This window comes from Psittacula echo, assembly GCF_963264785.1.
Source record: "Psittacula echo genome assembly, chromosome: 5".
Lineage (NCBI taxonomy): Eukaryota > Metazoa > Chordata > Aves > Psittaciformes > Psittacidae > Psittacula > Psittacula echo.
The window spans coordinates 38,786,650-38,807,732 of NC_137739.1; the positions used below are offsets into that span (position 1 = coordinate 38,786,650).

The 21,083-nt window shown below is 43.0% G+C and overlaps 1 protein-coding gene across 11 annotated transcripts in view; it reads right to left on the bottom strand.

Annotated features, from left to right (window-relative positions):
• Positions 1-21,083, bottom strand: part of TSPAN4 (tetraspanin 4) — a gene marked incomplete at its 5' end in the record, with an annotated part of 479,305 nt that overhangs the window by 338,489 nt on the left and 119,733 nt on the right. The gene's annotated exons all lie outside the window — the stretch shown is intronic.

The window sequence follows — 21,083 nt, forward strand, 5'->3', positions numbered from 1 at the left end:
TATAACATGAAGAACTATGATTCTGTCTCCTTTAAACATCTGCTACACATTAGTGTTGAGCGGGGAAAGGGAAAGAATGGGGAACAAGATGTTTTTGACTTATGTCAGCTGACAAGGATCCACTCCTGGAACACTTTCAGGGTAAAATTTTGGTTATAAGAACAAAGAACACAACCAAAGCTACACAGTTCTCACCATCCTCAATCTTCCTCCTCCTTTTTCAATCCACTGACTGCTGATTGAGCGAAATGACTGATCTTTATTAGAGCAGTACCTGAAGGACTCAGCCAAGGTCACAGCACCATCTCACACTGTACAGGCAGGGTACAATGTTGGTAAATCACTGTGAGAAGAGGCAACACAAGGTCCTGCGCCCATCAGCAGCCTTCCTATCTTCAGGGCTGTGCTGCCTCACCAGAACTCTCTTTTATTCTACTCTGTAATTCATGCACCTCCTTAAAGACAGGAGTTTGGCCTTTTTTTCCAGGCTATCATGCACACATTTTCCCACTTTCTTCTCCACTGAGACCAAACTTGACCTCTTGTGCCACCATTTTCCACTATTTTTCATTTGCCTTTCTCACCTTCTCCCCAGTCATATCCTTATTTTCTATTTCTTCTGATCAATATTGATTCTATTCTGCTCCATGCACTCCAAATGGCCTCAGAAAACTTCCAATACTCCACCCTTTTGAGGCTGTTTCTCCTGTCTAATATTGTGCATAATATTGGCTGGATGGCAGCACGCAAAGAGTTGTGGTCAATGGCTCGATGTCCGGCTGGAGACCAGTAACGAGTGGTGTCCCTCAGGGATCGGTGTTGGGACCGGTCTTGTTCAACATCTTTGTCGGTGACATGGACAGTGGGATTGAGTGCGCCCTCAGCAAGTTTGCCGATGACACCAAGCTGTGTGGTTCGGTTGATACACTGGAGGGAAGGGATGCCATCCAGAGGGACCTCGACACGCTTGTGAGGTGGGCTGATGCCAACCTTATGAAGTTTAACCATGCCAAGTGCAAGGCCCTACACCTGGGTTGGAGCAATCCCAGGCACGGCTACAGGTTGGGCAGAGAAGAGATTCAGAGCAGCCCTGCAGAGAAGGACTTGGGGGTGTTGGTCGATGAGAAAATGAACATGAGCTGGCTTCAGTGTGCGCTCACAGCCCAGAAAGCCAACCGTATCCTGGGCTGCATCAAGAGGAGCGTGACCAGCAGGTCAAAGGAGGTGATCCTGCCGCTCTACTCTGCTCTCGTGAGACCTCACTTGGAGTATTGTGTGCAGTTCTGGTGTCCTCAACATAAAAAGGACATGGAACTGTTGGAACAAGTCCAGAGGAGGGCCACGAGGATGATCAGGGGACTGGAGCACCTCCTGTATGAAGATAGGCTGAGAAAGTTGGGGCTGTTCAGCCTGGAGAAGAGAAGGCTGCGTGGAGACCTCATAGCAGCCTTGCAGTATCTGAAGGGGGCCTACAAGGATGCTGGGGATGGAGTATTCATTAGGAACTGTAGTGACAGGACAAGGGGTAAGGGGTTCAGACTTAAACAGGGGAAGTTTAGATTGGATATAAGGAAGAAATTCTTTACTGAGAGGGTGGTGAGGCACCGGAATGGGTTGCCCAGGGAGGTTGCGAATGCTCCATCCCTGGTGGTGTTCAAGGCCAGGTTGGATGAGGCCTTGGGTGACATGGTTTAGTGTGGGGTGTCCCTGCCCATGCCGGGGGGGGTTGGAACTAGATGATCTTAAGGTCCTTTCCAACCCTAACTGTTCTATGATTCTATGATTATATAATGCAACATTTATTTAAAGAAAAATCAATAGGTCTAACAGAACCAATTGTGCAACATCTCTTGCTTTTCAGAAGTCTGATTTACAGAACAGCTACCACAACTCCAGCAGGTTTCCACAGGAACTAGCATGAACTCAATGCTTCAGGAAAAATACAGTTTCATTTATTCAACTATGTAAGCTTAATAGCTTCATTGTGGCTCATTTCTGTGTACTTCTCTGAGAGTCTGAGCTCTCATTCAGTTCCTACCTTTGTCACTGAGTTACTGATTCTGGGTAGGCACCTGAACTTTACTGCCTCAGATTCATCTGTAGAACAGAGGCGATTGCATCTCTGTCACAGAATTGCCCCAGATTTAACTCATCTGAGTTCACAGTGCTGGAAAGCACACAGTGATACAGGAGACATGCTCTTGAATGACCATGTGCTGAAAAGCAATCAATCGTTGAAGGCAGTGGTGCTTTCCTGACACTGCTGTCCTTTAACATTTTCCACTTTGAACACAGTCTTGTTCACATTTCATTTCTATCCTCTGCTTTCCCTCACTTAATGTTATAACCAAGCACCTAGGTACAGCCTTTTTCTGATGAGACCATAGAAAGTATCTGCATTTCACAGGGACCTACTATCCCAGAGAGCCATTGCCAGCAAGCCAATCTTCCAAGAAAACACAGGAAAGCACCGCTTGTGGGAATTAATCATCAGTCTCCAACAGCCACAGGATGGATAGCCACACTAACAAATTAAACTGCAGTTTCCACTGCACACTTTAAACAGAAGAACATTCCTGCAAATCTTAATGTCTGAGCCAAACTTTATGCCTGTGGGAAGATTCTAGAAGGTAATGAGACTACCCAAAAATTTAAAGTTACCACATGTGTAATTTCCTGCATTCCAGTATTTCAGGCTGGTTCCTTCACATATGTGCAGAGAAAATAAGACACAAACCAGTCTTTCCCACCAGTCTCCATACCTCACCCTTTGCAAACTCAAGAACAGCTTCCATCAACATGTAGAAATCCCAAACATACTTCAGGCCTGAAAAGTATTTTCTACCATGATTATACTAAACAACTCCAATCAAGTTCAACATCTTGTTCTACTCGGCACAATTTAGGCACATGCAGTAAGAAACAATTTCTGTAGCTGGAAACTTGTGAGAATCCCCCTGATTTCTGTGAGGTTAAGGTCTCAGCATGATTGGGATGGAAAAGTAAGTTTTTCTTTTCTTGCCTGTGGATAAAGGGTAGCCTGCAGTGACCAGTACTGACTGACCAACCCACTAACCTGGGTAAAAACCCACTTCTCCATCTATAAGCAGAACTAGGCCCTAAACACATCAGGACAAAGAGAAGGTAAAGACAGAAGTTGAAACATTGAAAAGGGATGGTAAGAGACCATAAAAAGCACAAAACCCAAACAGGCACAGAGCAAAGACTATCCTTGGGAAAGAGTACTTGAAGGAAGAGTAGCTGAAAAACCCCACCTGACTCACATGACATCTTTAATGCCTGTTGGCATTCTGGTTGTTGGTGATTTAATTAAAGAAAAAAATAAAAATAAAAATAAAAATGGCCAGGCTTCTTCCTAACTGCCTTCTTTTGGTGAACTTTGCCTGGGCTAGTTTCTGTGTCTCTCTCCTTTTCTATTATTTATAACAGCAGACAATGATGAGCTGAACCCCTCTTTCATGCAGATAAGGCTTCATTTCTGTGTCAGTTAAGGTCACTTGCATCTGCTCAGTCTTGTATCTCAAGGGCTTCAATTCATCACTGCCAGCTCAGCCAGAGACTGGGATCATCCATTCGCAATGGCTTTGAGTCTGGTTCAGAATCTCAATGCAGGCAAACACTTGCCAAGATTTGCCCTGGTGCACTTGCAGAAAGCGGTAGAGAAATATCCAAGCTCAGGCACATTTGTGATCACTGCCCATGCACCTCCAGAAAGGCCAGTGTTTTTCTTCCAAATCTTCACTGAGAAGCGAACTCCCCTCTGCTACATATTAAACTGTACTGTTCAGGAAAGAAGCAGGGTGTTGTAGGGTTGGTTATACTCTTTTGCAACAGCAAAATGCTGTCATGCCATATGCTGAGAGTATATGATGGATCTTGTGCTGCATGATTTGCTTCAAAGGCTGGATTTTACAGCCAGATAGGAACTGGCTATAGCCTTCTGCAGGCTGATTCAGAAACTTCACCATGGAAATTCAGGTGCCTAAAACACTGACATTTGGGCATGGAAATCTCTCTCTATGGGTTCAGTTTGGTTTTTTTTTTAAAGAGCTGTCATGGATCCATTCCTCTCTTAGAGGTAAATTCTTAAAGACTTAATCAGCCAAGATGGAAAATGCTGCTCAAAGCCATCAGGTTACAACCTGTGCTCATCCTTGGCAGATTAATGCCACTCCATTCAGCCAGGCTGCTCTATCAACTCCCAGTGCTCAAGATTTCAAAACCTGGTCAGCTGGTGCAATGCACTGTCCAGGCACACAAAGCAGCATAAGACAAACCCACAGATTTCAACACTTCCTATTTAAGAATTGATATTAACTTAGTTGATTAGTGTGCTTAGAAGAGAAAGAGAAGGAGAAAGGGGAAAGGAAGAAAAAGCATGGAGAAAGCAAGAGTATGGCAAGTCTGACATGGCTCAGCTGATAAATGGTCCTGTTACAGAGAAAGCATTCAGACAAAATGTGCCTCAAAAGCAGAGAAATTGATGGAGGGGAAGAGGGAGGAAAGGACTAGGCCTCTCAGCTGGCTGTCTTCCTTTCTTAGACACCCTCTATAATCAGCACAGAGAAAGGAGCTGCAGGAGTTTGAATACCTCACACTCTGAAAAGAAGAACCCTTTTCACTCAATAGTAAAGGAAGACAAGGGAGATGTGGTGACTGACTAACCTGGCTAGTCTGAGAGACCCAAACTGGGTATCCCTCAAAAGAACAACAAAGAGAAAAGAAACAAAAAGCAACACCCAAACCTAGTCACAAGCTAGAAGTCACAGCGATCGCATTTCCAAAGTATTGTGGTAACTCACAGGCTCAAATGTGTGAAATAATTTAGGTTGGAAGGGAGCCCTGGAAGTTACCTAGCTCTACCCTTTGCTCAAAGCAGATCCAGCTACATCAGGTCACCCTACTGTTTCTTTTTACCAAGCCTCTTTCCTCCTTGACTTTCTCGCTTGACTTACCTCCACTTAAGGGAGAACTCATTTTCCTTGATTTTGTCTAAGGCAGTGGTGAAAGAAGTGGTAGGTCCCAGGCTTTTTAATCCTTACCCACTGACTGCTTAACAGGTGATCCTGGGGAAAGTTCTCTTCCCACTCTGCCTCCACCAGCAGCTACCACAAGCAGATCCCAGAGCTCTTCGATTAGAGCATAACCTGCTCCCAGGGAGGGTCCTCTGAAGCCACAGCAGCAAGGCTTTAGCTCAGCTTCTGAAAACTAGGAGACTGTATCCCTTCCAACAGTCCTGGTGAACTATAGTATTCCCCACTATATCCTGACATGCATGTTACCCAGCATGGTTAATGACTTTCTGAGCCTCAGCTATTTGGCCTCCTTTTCTGGTGGTGGTGAGGAGCTTCAGAGGCCAGCTGCTTCACAAGGCAATGAATTTTTTGACATTATTTTCCAGTTTCTTATTTTCACTGACCATCCCTTATGCCAGGTGGTCAGGTGCCTGCATTCATCCTATTTACCTTCTTTATACCATTAATTACTCTCTTCTCTTTTGGCGAGATCCCACTTTATTTGTCTTCTTAGAATAGTCCTTAAAATTTCCAAACCTACCACAGAAGGTTTTCTCTCCTTGGTTGTTTTTTTAGCATAAGAATGAGCTTTGTGAGCAGCATAAGCAAATTATATGGCAAGGTAAACAGTGCTTCCTCACTGGGGCCTCCTGGAAATCAGTTGTCAAATCCTGACCTTACATACTGTAAAAGGGCATTATTTTGGAAAAATTTTCTGCTGCGTGGGCTCTTTAAGTGTTTGTGCACATTGAGAACCTAAGTGAGCAAAAAATAATACTCTCCAGGAAGAAGCTTGGGGAAGCATGACATTGTGTTTGTGCCCCAGATTAAAGATTGCCAGCACACCACATTCACCCAAGGAGCAAGCAAGAAAATAAGAAAATTGTATCTAAGCAGTAACTTATTAAACACCAATGCAGTAGAATCTACTCATCATTTGCCCCACTTTCATGGCAATAAAAGCTATGCTTGTGGAAAATGATAGTTCAAGTGAACAAAACAGATGAAAAACACCCAAACAACAAAACACCACCAAAAACCCCAAGGCTGACAGACAGTGAGTAATCTGTCTCTCTGAGGCACGGTAACCCCTTTGAAAAGCAGAGCCATAATCTGAAACACCTGCAGTGACTTTCTGAAAAAGAGGAGAAAAGATATTTGAATAATATTTCATCTACATCATCATGACAGGCTACTGCTGAAAATGACACTTGATAACAGTTGGTTGGTGCTGCCTCAATTCTCCCCTGGGCAGCAGACCTGGAGTGAGCCCCCGAACTTCACACTCCCTTGACAGTGCTGGCCCACACCCTTCCTGTGCCCTGCTGCTGTGCTACGCACCCAGCTGCTTGCGATGATTTTTATCCCCTCAAGTAGTCTCAAGGAGCTAAAAACAAAGGACTATTATAAAAGCTGTCAACAAAGGATCCTGACCACTCTACGTCCTTGGTGCTGAAGCACTACCAACACTTATACAGGTTACTACATCAGACTTCAGTTCCCCAGTTCTTTTTGGAAATGCTGGCTGAAAACCATTCCACCTCTTCTCCTGCCCCAGAGGTGTGCCTGTCCTCAGCCCAGCCCACTGATCAGGACCAGGGAACTGAGACAGCTTTAGAAAAACCACCCTTCCATCACCTCCCTTCCTAAAACGTGCTTTCTGATGTTTTTTTCTCTAAGAAGGTGAGCCAGGCTGGCACTCTGAGCAGGGTGGCAGCATGTGTAGTTGCAGAGCAACAGATGGAGATGCTGCTATGCCTTAGTGGTGCAAGGTAGCAGTGGCAGTAGCTAAAACAGGTATTTCTGTCAAAAAAACCGTATCACAGAACCACAGCCTTAATAAAGCAGTTTTTTACACTCATTTTGCAAAGGGTTTGATGACTAAACAAGTAGCAAGACCAGGTACAAAGACTACTTGTCCTCCTTTGTCATAATGATTGATGATAATGTTAAAGTTAATAGTACTTTATTCACCCATCAAAATATTATCCCCCCCAAGGGGCTACAATGCGGCAAAGATAAATGAGGAAATGAGAAGTCTAGCACTGTATGTTTGCTCCTGAAGTCTGAAGATTTATGCTGCACAGGAGGGATGCCTTGCACTGAGCTGATGTGTGGCAGAGTCACGCATCTGTTCAGTTATTTCAAATAGTTCCAAGACAGCTGCCTGCTTCATCAAAAGCACCCGCGTGTGTGCTAAGGGTGTGAAAGGCCATGTATGTACAGAAGAGAAATGCATGAAAAATCTCTGTTAAGGGTACCACATCAGGTTTTGTACCAAGTTATTTCGTGCACACAGGAGACTGGGGAAAGCAAGATTTTAGGATTTTAAATCACTGGTCACAGTTTTCACTAGTTAATAGCAGCGAGAAACTTCAGAGTTTTCACAGAACCATAAAGAACCACTCATATTAAATTCCAAAAACCTTTCCCCCATAATCCTGGCATGAAACAAGACTAAAGGAGAGAAAGAGATTAAGTGCACACAAAGTTCTCCACTGCTTGGAAAGCACTGATTAGCTGGCTCCTCCCAACACCTTCCCATCCCAGTGGATTTGAGGAGTTACATGAACTTGGGCAGTCAGCCTACTAGCATTAATCATCTCCAACTCTCAGTATAAGGAGTGGTACACTTGCAACACCTATCTTTATGTTGCTGGTATCTCCTATGCTGAAGAGCTAGCTTGGACTAACTGGAGCCAACTGCAAAACCAGCTACTAAAACACGTATGTAGGTACACAATAACCCTGGTCAAAGCAGGTAGGGAAACTCAACAGATCCTTGTCTACAGTAGTTTCTGCACCTTAGAAAAGCACTGGTTAACTTTTTGGGGCTATAATAACAATGATAAGGAGCAACATTTAAAAAAAAAAGAAAAAAAAAAGAAAGATCTGTAAGAGGTGCCTAAAGATAATGAAAAATGCAGTCTGTGTGAACTATGCAAATAGATCCAACCCTCACGGCTCATCAGCCAGGAGGGCCCATTTATCTTACATTAGTTTTTTTATTGCATTTTTTTGCCTTGAGCAGAACTTTTGAGCTGTGACTATTTGAATGGGGAAGATTTACATTTAAAGAAGTGATAGTAAATGTGTCGTTTAAGTACCTTACAAACATTATTGCAATAGGTAATGCAATTCAGAGGCTGCCTCTTTTCAATTAGTACAGAAGGTAAAAGAACCCACTGCACTGTTTTACAGCTTTCGTATAGCAAGCAGGGGAGCATCCCTCCATAAAGCACAGTATGGAACACATAGTCTCTCGCTTGCCCATCCACAAGTTCACCCATTGCTGTTCTCACTGGAGTGGTCCAGGGACATCTCAAACAAGTCAAATGTAAGGTGTGCTCTAGTGGGTGTAAGATTAGATTGAATTTCACAAAAAAGAGGAAAAAAATACGAATAAGGTTTGTGTTGATTTTTAGTGCCTAAGAGACCTTTTAGGCACTTCACCCATCAAGGCAGTTCACGCACCAAAAGGAGCGTGACCAGCAGGTCGAAGGAGGTAATCCTGCCGCTCTACTCTGCTCTCGTGAGACCTCACTTGGAGTATTGTGTGCAGTTCTGGTGTCCTCAACATAAAAAGGACATGGAACTGTTGGAACAAGTCCAGAGGAGGGCCACGAGGATGATCAGGGGACTGGAGCACCTCCTGTATGAAGACAGGCTGAGAAAGTTGGGGCTGTTCAGCCTGGAGAAGAGAAGGCTGCGTGGAGACCTCATAGCAGCCTTCCAGTATCTGAAGGGGCCCTACAAGGATGCTGGGGATGGACTATTCATCAGGGACTGTAGTGAAAGGACAAGGGGTAAGGGGTTCAAACTTAAACAGGAGAAGTTTAGACTGGATATAAGGAAGAAATTCTTTACTGAGAGGGTGGTGAGGCACTGGAATGGGTTGCCCAGGGAGGTTGTGAATGCTCCATCCTTGGTGGTGTTCAAGGCCAGGCTGGATGAGGCCTTGGGTGACATGGTTTAGTGTGGGGTGTCCCTGCCCATGGCAGGGGGGTTGGATCTCGATGATCTTAAGGTCCTTTCCAACCCTAACTATTCTATGATTCTATGATCTGCTACACCCCAAAGCTGAGGTTATCAGCTCTTTTGGGTCACCTCAGAGTTAGCATTTCAAAAGTTGAAGCTCTCACCCGTATTTTCTCCATGCAGCACACACATGGCACTTGCTGGACTGATGCCTCATTAGCAGTTATTAACATAAGAAATTATTCCCCAGGAAATAAGTTCCATGAGAGAGTATATGTAGTCAGCCCACATTTGGACACAGAACAACAGGTGGATATGTCTTCACTATTTTTATAACAAAAAGCCACATGTTGAAGCTGTGATACAAGCCCTAAGCCTTCAAAACAGTTGCAAATCAAGAATTAAAAACAACACTCACTCTCCCTAATTTCAGTTGCACTGCTGATGATTAAACTATGCATCAGCACCGGAAACCATCGATGTCCCATCTCATGCCCAGGAGACAGCAAGCTAGTAAATGGTGCTGGGTATAAAGACAAAGAATATCAGAAGGCGTCACAGGAGAAATAAATGGGGAGGGTCCAGATGAGATGGTCTCACACTGTGATAAAGCTCTGGCTGCTGCAGCAGACAGTGCTGAGTGCCTGTCACAACAAAGATATTGGTCCCATGGTCTGATTTGTTCTCCAAGTACCAGCCCCTGCCTTTTGTTTGCTACTGAATAAAATTATTTCAGTGGTTACACATACAGAGTGAGAGACAAGGTGAGGTAATGTATCAGTTCTGCTGTTTAACCACACCATCAGAGCATTAGCATCTAGAGAATTGCAAAGTCTTTACATGTGTTACCCTGTTTAATGTCTCTGCTAAAGATAGTCCAAGAAGAAATATCTGTGATGGGCAGCTCTCAAGAAACTGCAGAATCAGCTCAGAGGGAATTTGCTGTGATCATTGACTGAAAACAGGTATCGAAGGCAACCCAAAAATAAGCCAATACATCAACTGAAATGTTCCCTATCATTTGAGATCATTCCCTGTTAACAAATGCATCCCCTTTTCCTTTCAGTAAAGGTTGTTATTCTATTTTCTTTTCTGCCTCTCCCAAATAAAAGACGAGATCATTACTGACTGCTACTACAGCTGGTATCAGTGAAGCTAAGCTGTTTTATCCCAGTTAAGCATGGAGGAAATAAGCCCCAAATTTTTTATAGCACTTCTAGAGTGACTCCCAGCATATGATTTTTCTGTGATTTCCACTATCCATATCTTAAAATTTTCCCAACCTTCTCTTCCACCTCAGGTTATGTGGACATACACACAGATGAGCCAAAAAATATCAAATTCTCTCAGACTTCAGAAAAAACAGGTTAAATAGATTTTTACCAAGAAAACTGGGTATGAGAACTTAAACCAATCACAGCACGCAGCTGGAGATGTGAATTCATATCTTCCATTCTTGGTATGATACAATATCACAGATATGTCCCCATTTATAATTCAGCAACAGTGTAAAAATGCAAAGCTAGGCAACAGACTATACATTTGGGGTTGACAGGCTTCTAGAAGAAAGTAGCACTCTCCTACTCTTTCCCACCCCAAAACCCTTGCTCTGCAACTGCCATGTTGCCCATGTACCAGTATGTGGTGTATTTAGACACCCATGCAGGTCGGTGAGGATACTGAGACTGAGACCCAACTTCATTACAATCAAGCCCTTTTATCTCTTTGTTCCGTACTTTCCCAACCTGCGCACGCATGCCACGTTCAATCTCATTGGCCCCTGTAAAAATTCCCAGGGAAACAGTCCAGTCACAATGCCAATCACGCGTTGTTCACACAGCGACAGTTTCATCTTCTTGCTTCGGTCTTCCTCACCACCCCCACATCCTCTGGCCTCCAGCAGAGATTCCTTGTTACAACAACATCCTGGCTTATCCCCCCAAGGCTTGCTTGTTTACATTTCCTGTCTTTCAACATTCCAATTTATCTCCCCAAGGCTTGCTCGGTATCAAGGCCTCAGAGCTTGTTCCCACCGTGTTTCTCATGCAAATCCTATCGCCTTCACTCCCCACACCAGTACAGAAACCAAGGATGTGGAAAATGGCTCTGCCCTTCTCACCGAAGAGGAATGCTTTGCCCCAGAATGTTCCAAAAAGCCAACACTTCAGAGTGCACACACCAGCACCAAAAGGATGACAAGCCTTCCCACAACCCTTTATCAGACAAGTCCCTGCAGTCCAGATGTAATCTGTGTCCATGAGCTGGCATGTTTCCCATACGATGTACTAGACATTGGAGCAACTTAATTTTCTTATGGCAAGGGGTGGTGGTGGTGGGGAATTTTCCATCTCCTCTGCTTTCTGGCCAATGGTTCAGTGTCCAGGTATGCTGTATCACTGATGAGAACCTGTGTCATAAGGAAGACGGAACTACCATGGACTGGGAACATCACACTGGCTTACACCAATGGCCAAGCAACAAACAAAAGTAGGATCACCTAAGAAGTCTGAGAGAGAAAGAGGTGACCAGTCTCCCACTCTTATGTGCTTATACTTACTGTCATGGTATATTGTCATGCAAACACCATCCCCCATAGACACACTTTTAAAAACCACCTGCATGTTTAAAATGCTGCCAACTGTCCACAAGGAAAAACTCATCTACTGAGCAAATACATACAGATTGCACTCACCACCAGGGCTCCTATGAATAATGCCACAATTTTTTTTCATATTTATTAAAGCAAATAAATATATAAATCACAGCTCCCATTCTGTTTCTGTGATGGACCATAAATTCCTCTATCAATTGATTTATTTATTGTCAGCAACCTTGTTCTGATTTACATTCCCCCAGCAATGACCCAGCAATAGCAAATCTGTGCCATCTGTGCTTCTTGTTTGGACAAGAAGCAACTTGCCACCATCTCTACCATAAACATTATGCACCTTTAAACTTAGTAAGACCTCAGCAATCAAGGGGGAACCACTACTGGTTAAAGGCAGATCCTAGGTAGGCCCCTTACAGTTTCAGTAAACACAGCAAAGCAAAATTGTAATGAAGCAGTGTTCATCATAATTTAAAACCTTTAATATCCTGATATGCAGCAACACCAAGGATACAACTAGAACCTGCTGCAGCCTCTCAGTTTTTTAAAGTGCACTTCTGCACCCTTGTCAGCACACACGTCAGTCCAGCACAAAGCTTGTTCTAAGGTTAGGAGACATTAAACCAGTGCAGTTACCCAACACCACTGTAGGACTACTGCCTTTCATGCACCAGGTGCCCTGTCAGCATAGGGTAAGTTGAGACAGTCTTCGGCACAACTCTGAGGAGAAACAGGAGCTTCCTATGCATGACACAAAAAAAGAGACCATGGCACATGGGTACAAGCAAGTCCATCTGACTTGTTTCAAATAACATGAAGGGGAACAATCTCCCTTAACCGATTGAAATCTAACACATACAACACTACTGACCACCCCAGACATCCAGAGTAGACTGTTTCCCTACCCTTTCAGATAGCCTGTAGTAGAAATGATTTAGGCAGTGAATTCAGCTGTAGCCACCAGAAGTTTGAAGGCTTATGTAAGACTAAGTCCTAGGAAAGTACCATGCAGATGAGCTTTATAAATCAACCTCTCTTGCTTTACTTCTCTCAGGGGACCATGGTAAAATTTCCTGCTGAAAAGATGATTGTGTAACAGGAGCTTCCCCCTGAACAGAGAGTTGTTAGCAGGGGGCAGGGCTACTGGTCAAAGCAGGAATCAATCACAAGGCATGGGAGAAGGAATTAATTTGGGGTGGGGTATTCCAAGACTATTATGCACTTTCAATCAAGAGGAAAGGATTCACTAGACCTAAGCAAAGGTAGCTTGTAATAAAAAGATGCAAAATGAAAGGACCATATTAAAGTGAGATAGGAAAAGAGACAGATGAATCAGAGACCAATATAGCTATGGGAAGCAATCTGTGGTATGAAGGAACAGGATGTGGGAAAGAAGCAGTCAAAGATCACAATAAGCAGAGCAGTGTGAAGGCTTGCAAGAGATACTCATCCTTCAGAAACAGAAAGCTTGGTAAGTGAGCACTACCCACAAGAGAGTATGGGAGATTCTTTGCTTCTACAGTCTTGATGATATGACAACTTCTTTGCAGATGTCTAAAGCAAAAAAACCTAATAATTCCTCCACTGTCCAATCTTTGTGCTGAAACACCAACATACACTTTAGAGCTACCTCTACTTTTTCTTGTTCTAACAAGAACAAGAGTGCTAACTTCAAAAGTGTAAACTTCTAACAAGAACAAGAGTGCTGACTTCTAAAAGGTGCTAACTTCTTTAGCACCTTGGACAAACAACAAATGGCCCAAAAGTGATGAGCTGGGAATGGTATTTAACCAAAGAGTCATTAAACATTGGTACACTGAACAATGCTCCTTGAACTGAATAAGTCACGGCAGATAAAGATGAAAGGCCTACTACATTTTCAGGAAATTTATCACTACTTACTTAGTGCACAACTTAAGACTTCGAAAATGGCTAGAGTCAGGAAGTTTTAAAGTCTGTGCTCTCAAAAGCAGAGACATTTAAAACTGCATTTTTACATTTAGGACTAAAATTAAAGTGCACTCCATGGGCTATTGATTTATTCTGGTCAACTGCAACTTTAGAGAACACATCTCATTATAAAATGCTCGTGGATGTTCTTCTGGCTCGTGGTTCATTTACAGATGATTATAGCACTGTTATTTCATACATCAGCACTTTGTAATAAACAAAAGCATTGCCCTGGAGGGCCTTCAGTTTAATCGACATTTCTTCCAGTCACTTTCTGTTTGAAGATGGTGAGAAACTGCAGGAACTCCCTTAAGGACAATAGACCTACACAGGCACCCTATCAATTTTATGAAAGCCCACACATCACTTTGTTCATGTGAGGCCGAACGATGAATTCTTTCAGAAAGAGGACCTGCAAGGCTACATTGTGTCTTAGCATTTACCTATTTCTTTGAAAGCTAAGATTCACGGGGTGATTTCAAGTGCACAAATGGCTGAAAGTGAACCGTCCCATTGACAAATGTCACATCATCAGCTCATATCTGACCTGAGCTCCCAAACTGACCAGGTTTGTGGTTTACCAGTTGTTGAGATTATTCCTCCACAAAAATTTTAAGTTTTTTCACTAATGCCCACACAGTGCAGGGCACTGCTGGATATTAGGGAGCTCTAATGCTTTTTTTTTTAGCTGGTAAGGATTGCCACTGTGAGCTACCACATAGGTGCAGTGATCACTGTTCCAGTGTGTTGAGGTGTCAGAAGCCAAGCTGGTATGTGTCATCTGTCCTTAGCACAGCTGGGAGATAAGGCCCAAGGTTATAAATTGCGGTGGGGATGGACCATGTGTCCCCAGAGAAAGAGCCGCCCCTGTTGACACGCTCTGTAATCTAGAGCAAGATATCTCTCCGTAAAATTAGCGAAAAAGACTTGATCACCTTTTGTTAAGTGTTTTTATAGCCTTAGACAACAGGCATTACATAAATATGAAGGATTCATTCTATAATTAACATACACACTGTCCTATAAAAGCACTTCATACCACTAAAAGCCTGGACAATTATTTTTACATCACTGTAGGGTCTTAAAATTTTATCTTGTTTAATTTTCAGTGAAAGCACTCCTCGCATACCCATTCTCTGTTTAATTTTAGTTGTGGTCAAGTGTTATTCTAAGATGTAGTAGATTTGAAAGTTAAGTGGCTCCCTACCATACAACAGCTTAATTCATGTAAAAAATAAACCCAGCAAAACTACAAATTCCAAATGGCACAGTTGGAAATCACTGTTCAAAACAGGATACAGGCCACCCTCACAGGTCTCTGTAGACCCCTGCATTGCAGCCACAGCAAATACACATGCATTTTATAGAACAATGCAAACAGCAGCTTACAATACAAATCTCAGACAGCGAAGTCCCAAAACTCCTAATTTTCTTCCATGATCCAACTGCTGTAGCCAGCTCCAGCAGAAAGAGTTTAGATGCAAGTGCAAAAAAACATAGCAAAAGAAATATTGAAAACCAGCACCAAATTTTAAAGTGGTAAGGCCCTTGTTCTTCAAGCCTCTTTGGAAGCTTTTCCTAATTACTCACATGGCTGCCAGGGATGGGGGGTGGAGGAGTTACCCATTCACCTGCCCCAAAGCCCTCTCTAAATGCAGTTCAGTAAGAGTAGATACATGCAGGCCAGCTCCATGGCTGCTTAGGTTGTGTTACATCTAAAATTATCTAGCAGTAGCTAAATAAAGTCAGGGAAAACCATGGATTTTTATTCAAACCTCTCCATAGTTTTTATATCAATATACAGTTGCCATGCATGTGTTCACACCCAAAGCACTACTTGGGTGAGAGTTGAAAAGGTCTCATGAATTTTCCTGTCCAGCTCCCTGACAATGTAAATACCCATACATATGGAAGATAAAACACAAAAACTGTATCCTCAAATAATAGCAGCAACAGCAAATGCTTATCCTGTAACACCATCAGGGAATTTCAAGCCCGCTTTGCAGCTCCTTTTAAGTGTATGAAATTGGGCCCCAGAATTCACCATTATACACATTCACTATGTCTGTGCCTTTTATCTATATTTAGTGTAATCTCTACCAACATACAAATGTATTATACACATTAATTAACAGCAACTTATTTTTGAGGAGCAGGAACAAGTTGAAAATGTCATAGAAATTACTTCTCCCTAAGCATCCAGTTTCTTCGTGAGTCCATATCTCTACTCTCACTCATACTAAGTCGGATTCTCTACTACAGCTTCTAGTGACGCCGCGTCATGTGTTAAGTGTTACACTGAGCAGCCAGAAGCAAAGATGTAAAGAGGAGGAGGAGGAGATGCCACTTGGCTGGAAAACAAGCCAGGAATCAGACGCCAGCCAGAGAAACAAATTGAAAGGGGATTTTTATTATTACAAGATTAAAAAAGCAGATTGTCTGGCTGAAAAATGAACAGGTGGTGACTTCACTTAAATTCTGTTTTGAAGCACAGCCCAGGTTCAAGAACAAATAGAAATGATTGCTGAGCTGTAAAAACATAGCATCATCGCCATCACTTATACCCATCAGCATAACAGCTCACCGTGAGTCTTTCACAGTAACCTTTTAGTTACACCAAGACATAGTGATACAAGGGAGTCTGTTACAGCAGAGAGATGTCTATACAGAAAATCACAGACAGGTTGTGGCCTGATGCTAAATTTCACCAAGCCGGTTTCTATGAATTCATATGAGCACTGAAAGTATATGTCTTTCCAAAACTCTTTGTATGGAGTGAGGAACGGGGGATCAGTTCCTGTGCTTGTCTTTGAACAGGACAATGCTATGTATCTATGGTCAGAGTAGCAGTGGAGGAATTTATACGTTGAAGTGATGACCTGAATATCCAAGAGTACAATTGAAGTGTCCTACAAAATCCTCCATTTAAAGACTAAGAATCCATGCAAACCAGACTGGCTTGAGGAGATTTTTGTCTTAAAACATCAGCTTGACCAGTTGTGAAATAAGATGCCCACATTCAAGGTCTCAGAAGACAAATACACAAGTTGAGTAACACAAGGCTATGCACAACAGACCCACAGGCACCAAGTCTTTCTAACCACCAAGGGTCACTGTTGATCCACTCCGATGAGGAAACAGTGGGGAAAGTACTTTTGATTATAACAACGACTTCCTTTGAGAAGGCACTCTAATCCCCAAGAAGCCTGTCAAGGCTTGATGATGCTCTCCTAGGATATTACCCATGGCAATAATAGCACTCCTGACTGCAGAGCACAGCCACTAAAGGCAGGATGCAGGTTGGTTGCAGCTGCCCTTCAGTTACAAATTTCTCCTCAATTATTTATGTCTCACTACAGAAACGAAGTGTGCTAGCAAGATCCTTAACTTATACATACCTATGGGCACCACCAACTCGGATATCTGACCTATCATCCCCGAGACATATATTAGCCATTAGCAAATCTCTGCCTGGAACCTCTAAACTCTCATCTTTCTTTGAATTGGATAAAGAGGGGTCACAGGATCCTCCTCTCTGTTGCCATAAGTAAGAAATAAGGACAATTCCACAGAAATAGCCTTCTTGTTGGTTTCTGACTTCTTTCCTTCTTTTAGGGCAGTTTTAAAAGTTCTATCCACTGGGCTGATACCAGCTGATTTCACACTGATCAATCTTGCATTATCCTCCTTCTTGTTCAAAGAATTGCTATCATGTCATCATCTTATTTAACAAAGGAGGAAAAGATAACTTTAAGCACCAATTTACTGTACCTCAGGTCCTCTTCTCCCTGGCATTTGAAGACAGAACTTCAATGTTAAGGAGACAATGTGCAAAAGCACACACCAGAGTGCTGCGTTACCTCAGAAGGCAGCAGCACATGAAATACATGTAGCATTTCAGCTTTTTTTAGCCTTTTTTTTTTTTCCTTTCTTTTTAAAAAGGAACAGTGTGCAGCCAGAAACCACCCAAATATGACTAATTTACACACTTTGGAATAATCCAGCTGCTACACTACACCTTCACACCTGCAACTGAGTGATGCAGTCTGCACAGGCTCTGCAAGCATTCATTAGGCGTCTATCATAGAATGGTTTGCGTTGGAAGGGACCTTAAAGATCATCCAGTTCCAACCCTCCTGCCATGACCAGGGACATCTTCCACTAGACCAGGTTGCTCAAAGCCCCATCCAGCCTGGCCTTGAACATTACCAGGGATGGGACAGCCACAGCTTCTCTGGGTAACTTATTCCAGTGTCTCACAATCCTCACAGTAAAGAACTACTTCCTAGTGTCTAATCTAAATCTACCCTCTTTCAGTTTAAAACCATTCCTTCTTGTCTTATCCCTACATGCCCTTGTAACAAGCCCCTCTACAGCTTCCATGTAGGCCCGTTTTAGGTATTGGAAGGCATCTATAAGGTCTCCTCAGAGCTTTCTCTTCTCCAGGCTGAACAAGCCCAGCTCATCCAGTCTCCATAGGAGAAGTGCTCCAGATCTTTACCCCCAGACAGGTTCTCTCTGAAGAGTCCAGCTGCAGTGAGGTTGCTGGGGCCCTGGGCAGTATGCTCTGCAACAGCAGCTCCAGGTTGAGCAATACCTGGATCTCAAAACTGGAAAGTTGAGAAGCATATGGGAGTACTCCGAGCAAACCCTGCTGTTACTACAGTAAAGAAAGCAGCACATGAACCAGAGAAAAGAGTCAAGCACCAGACATGGAGAGGGACAGGCAGATGAATGCAGAGACAAGCATTTTTAAAAGCTTGTACATGGCAGCAAAGATTGAGAGAAAAGCAAACCAAGACTTAAGAATAAAGAGGGGCCCATAAAATTGCAACTGGCTGGGCAAAGGCAGGGAAACTGATAAGAACATACTGTATTTGATGGGGTCAGAAGAGAAACTGCAGGTTGAAGATACTCAAAAGTTGCTAAGTGATCAATGCCATAGGGACTGAAGCAGAGCCTGACTGAAGGGGCCTGACTGCAGGGCCACCACGCAAAGACAGGCTTGGAACAAGAATAATCTAGAAAAAGAGGTCGCTCTTAGGAAAACAGGCACACACATAAATCCTGTGCACCAGTGAATATCCACTTCCTGACCAGAGTGAATGCTTCCTAAGTCTTACTGCTTCTTTTCTGTCAACAAACTCGCATGCAACCTGCTAGCAAAGCATCTCAAAAAGAGCACTCAGTTACATAAAGATAAAGAAATGACAGAATTTATATCTTATATTTTTGTCAATGTGAAATCACTCATATGGGCCTCCACATTCGCTAGAGGACAAGTGGCTACTCAGCTGCAGATAAAGGCAGGCAGCATTAGCCTTTAGGAAACCTACTCCAAGAACTGGTGTTAGTGTATATGCAGCCACCTGGGACTGTCAGTCAATAAGGAAGATTGGCTGAATGAATATTCAAAGCCCAATACTCAGAGGACAGCAGGTAACAAAGCCTCTTTTGCTGTAAGTCTACAGAAGGAATAAGAAGGCAGCAAACTATGTTTAACTCTTCAAATTACATTACACATTTATTACATTAGATATTCCCTGCACATTTTAGCTATAGCTTACATCACTTATTTGCATCCCTGATGAACTAGGTGACAACTCACTTATGGGTCAAGCACAAAAATCCCATTTACTCAGCATGGGCATGACAGCACCTTCATTCTAGATCATCCCTTATTAGAAGGTGTGGCACATTAACACTGGGCTTCAGCACACAGCAAGCCCCTGCTCTCCACACATTCCTATGCTTGCTTAATGCCAAGGCCCTCTATGGACTCTAACGGGACTGCTCATGAGAGGAAACCAGACCCATGGGCATGGATCATATTGAAGATTAGCTGAGGGGAAAAAAAGGATGAGTCCTGGGGAGCTGGGGCCAAGCAATTGCATGATAAAACAAATTCAGCAGTATAATCTTGAAGATCAGTCTCATACAGACTCACACCTGCAGTGTGAATATTGAAACGTCCCTCTCCACAGAGAGACAGCTGGCTACAACCTCATGTCCAGAAATGGAGCAAGGAGCTGTGGGTCAGCAGGACTTCACTATGAACTCCTGCTGTCATTTCTGGCCTGCATTGCACCCCAGCAGAAGTTCGTGTCCATGATTCAGAACTGCTAGGTAACAAAACAGTACTTGAAAAGGAGCTCTGTGCCTGGTTATTCAGCATATAGATAATAAACCTTCCTTTAGGAAATGACAAAATGAGCAAAAAAAGAGCAAAGGCTTAATTAATTTGTACTCATTTATGAATGGCAGACTATTAGCACTATGCTGGGAGCCTCCCTCTCATTTGACAGTACAAGAAAGGCAGAGTATTTCTGACCTGCTGACCAGGCTGTAACTGACCTCAAGCATGATAGACCTAAGTAAAGGAAAGGAAAATATTACTGTGGTTCTTACCACAGAGACTTGAAAGGTTTTTGTCAGCACCACAGCAATGCTCTGAAATGTGTGCTGCTGAGGGACTGTCACCACAAAAGTTTCACCTGTAAATATTGCGTCTGCAGCAGCAGAAACAGAAGATGTTTTGTGTTCATAGTCCAAATGAAATTTAAAAACAAACAAAAAAGCCAACAAACAAATACCAACCAGTTAGGCTATATACATATACACACACACACATAAATCTTTCATCAATTGGGAATGTTTCCAGCCTTTAATGCTGGGTCCTTCGTAATTAAACATTAAAACAAATCAACATGGCAGTTTCTCTCTCGAAGTTACTCCGAAGCAACAGATTGTGTGGCACTTGTATTAGCACGCACCTGGAATGAGCAGAAGGGGAAGGTGGTGAGAGAAAAACGGCAAGAAACATGGAAAGCTTACAGTGGTTTAGGTAATAAAATAGAAAGCAACTGAGGCCATTTGACTCTCACCAATTGCTGCCACTCAGCTTTAACATAAGACTGAATTAAATCCTGCCTTCACAGTCACACATGCACAACTCAATCTTCACTGCGAATGGTTCACATGCACATGAGGACAAAACTGAGCCCAAAGTGATAGAGAATGGCTGCACCAGCCACTGCAAGAAAATGCCTGGTTACACAGAGCTGAAAGCTACATTTGAAAATCGTATCAGCCATCTAGACCCAGTTGCCATCATCCATCCAGATCCTTACTGTCATGATCCAGCTGGTCTGTAACTGGCTGCAGCCTGCTACGAGTTGGTTCTCAAAATGCACATGAAAAATAGATCAATGAAGACACAGAGTGGGCAGCTTCTTCCTCTGCACCAACATTTATCAGCTGAAAGAAGAAAATGCACACCAATCATTCTGAATAACAGAAAGAGTCACCTTAACAAAGCTTGGTCACAGCATCCATGTCTCTCACTGTCATAGTAAACACTGACAGTCTGAATGCCCTTTATATAGCTACAGAGCCTCTGACAATATTTGATTCTGCTAATGTTATCTCTTACGCTTATTTTGGATTTCACAACACATCTATACTAGAAATGGAAATAACTAGCAACAGTACCAGCTGTTCTGGTGGACACA